Raw genomic sequence first — 6,019 nt, 5'->3', positions numbered from 1 at the left:
GGGCAGGTGCTGCTCAATGTTAAGAAGGGGCACATGCAGACCTGCAGTGATCTTTAGAGAGGCAGGTGCTGCTCAATGTTAAGAAGGGGCACATGCAGACCTGCAGTGATCTTTAGAGGGGCAGGTGCTGCTCAATGTTAAGAAGGGGCACATGCAGACCTGCAGTGATCTTTAGAGGAGCAGGTGCTGCTCAATGTTAAGAAGGGACACATGCAGACCTGCAGTGATCTTTAGAGGGGCAGGTGCTGCTCAATGTTAAGAAGGGACACATGCAGACCTGCAGTGATCTTTAGAGGAGCAGGTGCTGCTCAATGTTAAGAAGGGACACATGCAGACCTGCAGTGATCTTTAGAGGGGCAGGTGCTGCTCAATGTTAAGAAGGGACACATGCAGACCTGCAGTGATCTTTAGAGGAGCAGGTGCTGCTCAATGTTAAGAAGGGACACATGCAGACCTGCAGTGATCTTTAGAGGAGCAGGTGCTGCTCAATGTTAAGAAGGGGCACATGCAGACCTGCAGTGATCTTTAGAGGGGCAGGTGCTCCTCAGTGTTAAGAAGGGGCACATGCAGACCTGCAGTGATCTTTAGAGGAGCAGGTGCTGCTCAATGTTAAGAAGGGACACATGCAGACCTGCAGTGATCTTTAGAGGGGCAGGTGCTGCTCAATGTTAAGAAGGGACACATGCAGACCTGCAGTGATCTTTAGAGGGGCAGGTGCTCCTCAGTGTTAAGAAGGGGCACATGCAGACCTGCCAAACTTCCAAAAATATTACGACAAGAATGTAACGTTTAGTTGACATGCTTTCGCTTTATTACATTTAAAGTCGAAGTGAACCGGAGGCGAATGCAATAGCACGAGCGTCGGAGACTGAAAACAAATTGAGAGGCGGACCATAATGCGTGTCGATGATTTGATTTGACAATTCTGTCGACTGGCTTTGGCATTGATCAATCATGGCGTGTTCCACCCCCAAATAGAGTGGGATTCAATGTGTTGTGCTACGCGAGTGGGATCCGCGGAGTACCAGGCAGCCAGCTACTTCGTGCGGAGCGAGCGGACAATCCGATGCATGGGTGCTGCCCGCCCGCCTGGAATCTCCGAGGGGAGACCCCTGACAATCACACTCTCAAGCGCGCGCCTTTATCGCTATTTCTGTAAATACGATATTCCTGGAATGCGCGTTTTAACAAGCCAGTTACATTTCTTTGCATTCTTAGAGATTATAATTTTTGTTTTTTGTTCATTTTTCATACAATCGAAAAGTTAGTAGTTAGTTTATGGGATAGGAATTCTGCCAGATGACATGCACTAGGCGCCATTTTCCACTTCATTTGGAAGAGAAAATTATCCTGAAATGAAGATTTGATTGACAGCTGCCATGTTGTGATATGATTGGTTGAAATGGGGTAGAAATTTGATAGTACTAGTACTAGCCTAGGTGACGTCAGCAAACTGTACATTACTGTTATCAATGAAATCTTGAAAAATGAACTTTTGATGTGAAAAACTAAAGAAATTAGATTTTTGTGATTTTTTGGCATACATTATTAAATAGGTGCACTGCATACCCAGGTATTTGAACTAAAAGAAAAGAAAAGTCATTTTTGGGTTCAGCTCGACTTTAAAGCGTTTATCGGCTGATAGGGATGACGTGCCCATATCATCGTGCATCCCTAGTCAGAGGCTCTACAAATGATAGATCCACCCCGGAAGTATTAAAATTAACTGCCCACTTTACTGCCCACGTTAAATGGGGAATATTATTCATTGGACAGGAACCAAAGGCATCATTTCTGCTTTATTTTGCTTGCCTCCTGGTGTAACAGTCATTATAAGAAGAAATAGTGGCTGACTCTTTCTGCTGGCAAACTCCATAGCGACACTCAATAACGCCTCCAAAACGCCTCCATTTTCCACGAAAAATTTCAGCCCTCTGACATGTCATTACTTTGGATTAACTAGTCCTAAGTGCCACCTCTGACAGCTCTGAGGGGGCTACAGATGATGGCCTGAGGGCTTATTCCTACCCTGTGGCGCTATCTTACCCTGCCAAGCTACTGAGGGGCTGACTGATTGAACAGGAAAGCTGGCTGGCTACTATAACAACTTCCTCCAACCTGATCTCTCCCTGCCTGACCTCATCCTGTTAACAACTTCCTCCAACCTGATCTCTCCCTGCCTGACCTCTGACCTCATCCCGTTTTTTTTATTCGTTTTTTGGTTAAATGTTTTTTTTCTTTGCAGTTTCTGTCACTCTTTTTTTGACATTTGAGAAGATTCTTTGAGAGTTGAAAGGTGATCTTGTCAGCAGCGCTTTAACATCTCATTTTATCACCACATCAGTCCATAAAAACCTCTGTCTGGGTGGAGTTCTGAAATCAGATGAGGTTCATATGAAATGTACTTCAAAGAAGAACATAGAGAAAAACTGTACAGGGAGCTTCCAAGCGTATGTGGGCGAGCAAGCCTAGGAATCACTAGCTAGTATATCCTATAATAAAAATGAGAAGTGTGTGTGTGTGTGCATGTGTTTGTGTGTGTTTGTGTTTGTGTTTGTGTTTGTGTTTGTGTGTGTGTGTGTGTGTGTGTGTGTGTGTGTGTGTGTGTGTGTGTGTGTGTGTGTGTGTGTGTGTGTGTGTGTGTTTGTGTGTGTGTGTGTGTGTGTGTGTGTACTAGGGGTGGGGGAAAAAATCGATTCACCTAAGTATCGCGATTTTTAATGTCACGATTTTTTGGATCGATCTTTTATTCCAGAATCGATAATCGCAAATTAAAAAAAAAAAAAAAAAATTTTTTTTTTTTTTTTTTTTTTTTTTGGGTGCTTGCAGTCAGGCCACTCACTGAACAGCAGGCCAGGCGCCGCCTACTGGTTTACTAGTGGTTTTATTACTTTATTAGTTAGTCTGAAGTAATAATTACACTTCAGGGTTAAAGTGGGTGCATCTCATTGTAAAATTGGACCCAAATCTGGCTTCAAACGGCCCAAATTTCACGCGCGTTGGCCCATATCGGCCTGGCCTGCTTGGTATCTAATGCCCGGCCTGAATTATGATCCCAGTCCGCCCCTGTTTTTAACTATATCGCCCAGCCCTACTCATGATATATAATATACAGTCTCTAGTGTATGATTCAACTTTTCCCATGTTCTAATCTAGTGTAAAAAAGCAAACAAACTGAAAAAAGAAAAGAAAAAAATAAACAAAAATCGCAATAAATCGTAATATCGAATCGCAATAATCGTAGAATCGCAATAATCGTGAATCGCAATATATATCGAATCGGCACCAAAGTATCGTGATAGTATCGAATCGGGAGATAAGTGAATCGGCACAGCCCTAGTGTGTACCCCCTCTTTCTTTGACTCCATACAGATATTTACATCTATGCCGTTTACGTGCGATCGGGCTGAAACTTTCAGGGGGTGTAAAGAGCACCCATGCGGGTGACCTCATTTTTATGCCTCCGCCGGCGATGGCCAGGCCAGAGGCATTATGGGGACAGCATGTGGTGGTCAAAGGTCAAAGGTCAAGGTCACTGTGACCTCTCGAACGCCATTTTCAAGCTTGTTAACGCGATACGTGCAACTACGAACGTGTGCAACTGTGGAATAATTTCATCCATCTGGCAAATATGTCTTCTCTAAAATATTACAAAAAAAGTTTTTCACATCCTACCTATACTTCCTTGACTGACCTATGAATATGTAATTTATATTTTTGTTTATTTAGGTGGAGGTTCCCTATAAGCCCCCTGGGCTTTTTTTTACCTCTCCCTGCTCAGTATACCTTTGTATTTTACAGTTGTCATTGCTGTGTATATTTTATTGTCTTGTTTTTTACTGTGCGAATAAATAAACTAAAAAACTAAACTAAAAAAATATCTCAGGAACGCCTTGACGGAATTTCATCAAATCTGCCTCAACTTAGACTCAAGGATGATCTGATTAGATTTTGGTGGTCAAAGGTCAAAGGCCAAGGTCACTGTGTGACCTCTCGAACGCCATTTTCAAGCTTGTTAACGCAATGGGTCTGATTCTCAAGTGAACGAGCAATATAGGTGGCATTTCTAGGTAAGAAGTTGTAATTAGGCTGTCTGAAACCAGTTTGATACATAAGTTCACTGAATTTGCAACCTTTCTAGGTACCTGGTTATGGATAATTTTCGAAGAACCATACCATGCACACTTTGGTGGGTTAGGGTATCCCATGATACCTTGCGACCCTTACAACTGACGAAGAAGAACGAAGCGAGCCCAAGCGAGCCCCTAATGGCGACGCCCACAAAGCCAACCAAAAAGTGAAACAATGTTGGCTAAATAACAAACATATTTCACTTTCTTTTCGTTTTTATTCTAGGATAGTCAATAACGTCAGCCTTTACTTAAATTTAGTGCAGTCAGATGATTGTACAGTGTCAGGAAAGTCACTTTTGAACAATAGTAGGAAGCATCTTACCTGACGGTGTTCTGGACAGCAGCCACTAGTTAGGTTGCTAATATAACTAACGTTAGAGAACTCGCTCCGCCCGCCCCAAAGCAGGACTACACAGCCAGGATGATAGCAGCATTGCAAACCTTTCTGGATTATAAAAGTAGTATAACGTTAGAGAAAACAGCCCCCAGCCATGCCGTTTTATACAAATGTATAAAATGCTGTGCGGTCATTCTAGTTAATTAGGTGATTGCCCTAATTACCTATTGATGATGTCATCAGTGATGATCTCATCAGTGATGTCATCCTTCCTGGCTGAGGCATAAGTTCAGTGATGTTGTCATCAGTGATGATGTCATCAGTGATGTCATCCGTGATCATGTCATCAGTGATGTCATAGAGCAGACGAGGCCGCGTGTGCGTATGCGATGCACAGTGGTCATCAGTGTCATAAGAGCAGGTGAGCTCCAGGGTGGGCGAGGGAGCGAGTGACCCCGTACAGCGGGCGAGGCCGTGCAGCGGCTGAGCTGAGTATGCAAGCTGCAGGGCCAGCTCGGTGAGCTGCAGGGTGGGCGAGGCCGTGCAGCGGTTGAGCCTAGTTATTATAAAATGCCATGCTAGTTTACAATGTGTAAAATTACATTTCAGGCCGGCAGTGTGTAGGCCAAAAAGTATTATGTGCAAATTTAGCTTTGGGGGAGAGGTTAAGACCCTATTTACACCTAGTATTAATGCAATCTGCATCCGGATAATAAAGGATCTGATCTTGCATTTGCGTTCGGTGCATGCTCCCTAGTCCGATACCTCACGAGTCCGACACCTCACGAGTCCGAAAAAAGAGGCATTGGACAGGGGATCATGTCTATGTTCCCCGGCTTCTATATTCCCCGTTTTTCACTAACCCTAAACCTAACCTCCCCCAGACCCTAACCCAAAACCTAACCTCTCCCACCCCCACGCCTAAACCTAACCTCCCCCAGACCCTAACCCAAAACCTAACCTCTCCCACCCCCACGCCTAAACCTAACCTCCCCCAGACCCTAACCCAAAACCATGAGGTGTCGTCGGACTCGTGAGGTATCGGACTAGGGAGCAGTCCCCTTGCGTTCACACCTGGTATTTTAAATGCGTTCTTGTTATCCTCATTGAGATCAGATCCCCCATAGTTGTCAGAGGTGAAAGAGAAGAGCTGTAACTCTGGTCAAAATGGATAGATATGTTCAATGCTGCCCAAAGCAGACCTGGAAAATTAATAGCCTATGTTAAATGTTAAACTGTTAAATAAATAATGTACATAATTGGTATGAGGGTGAAAAAACACCCTCTGCTTATTTATTTTTATTTTTTCCCACCGATGATGGCGGAAGTAGCTTGATTAATTCCAAACTGCGTACAAAGTGCACCCCATGGTGCCAATTGTTTCCAATACACTTCTGGCGTAGATTTCACCAAGCAAAGTAAAGTGAGAGGACCAGAGACAGCAGAAGCATCAAGGAAGAGATGGAGGAAGACTTCTGGACTTTCCTCAGCTGATGGAAAATTCAGCGTGGAAACTGAGCTTCATCTGAAAATCAAACAGACTTTTTAG

The sequence above is a fragment of the Poromitra crassiceps genome (assembly GCF_964638095.1).
Source record: "Poromitra crassiceps genome assembly, chromosome: 12".
In the NCBI taxonomy this organism is placed as follows: Eukaryota; Metazoa; Chordata; class Actinopteri; order Beryciformes; family Melamphaidae; genus Poromitra; species Poromitra crassiceps.
Note: the sequence above shows the minus strand (reverse complement) of the source record.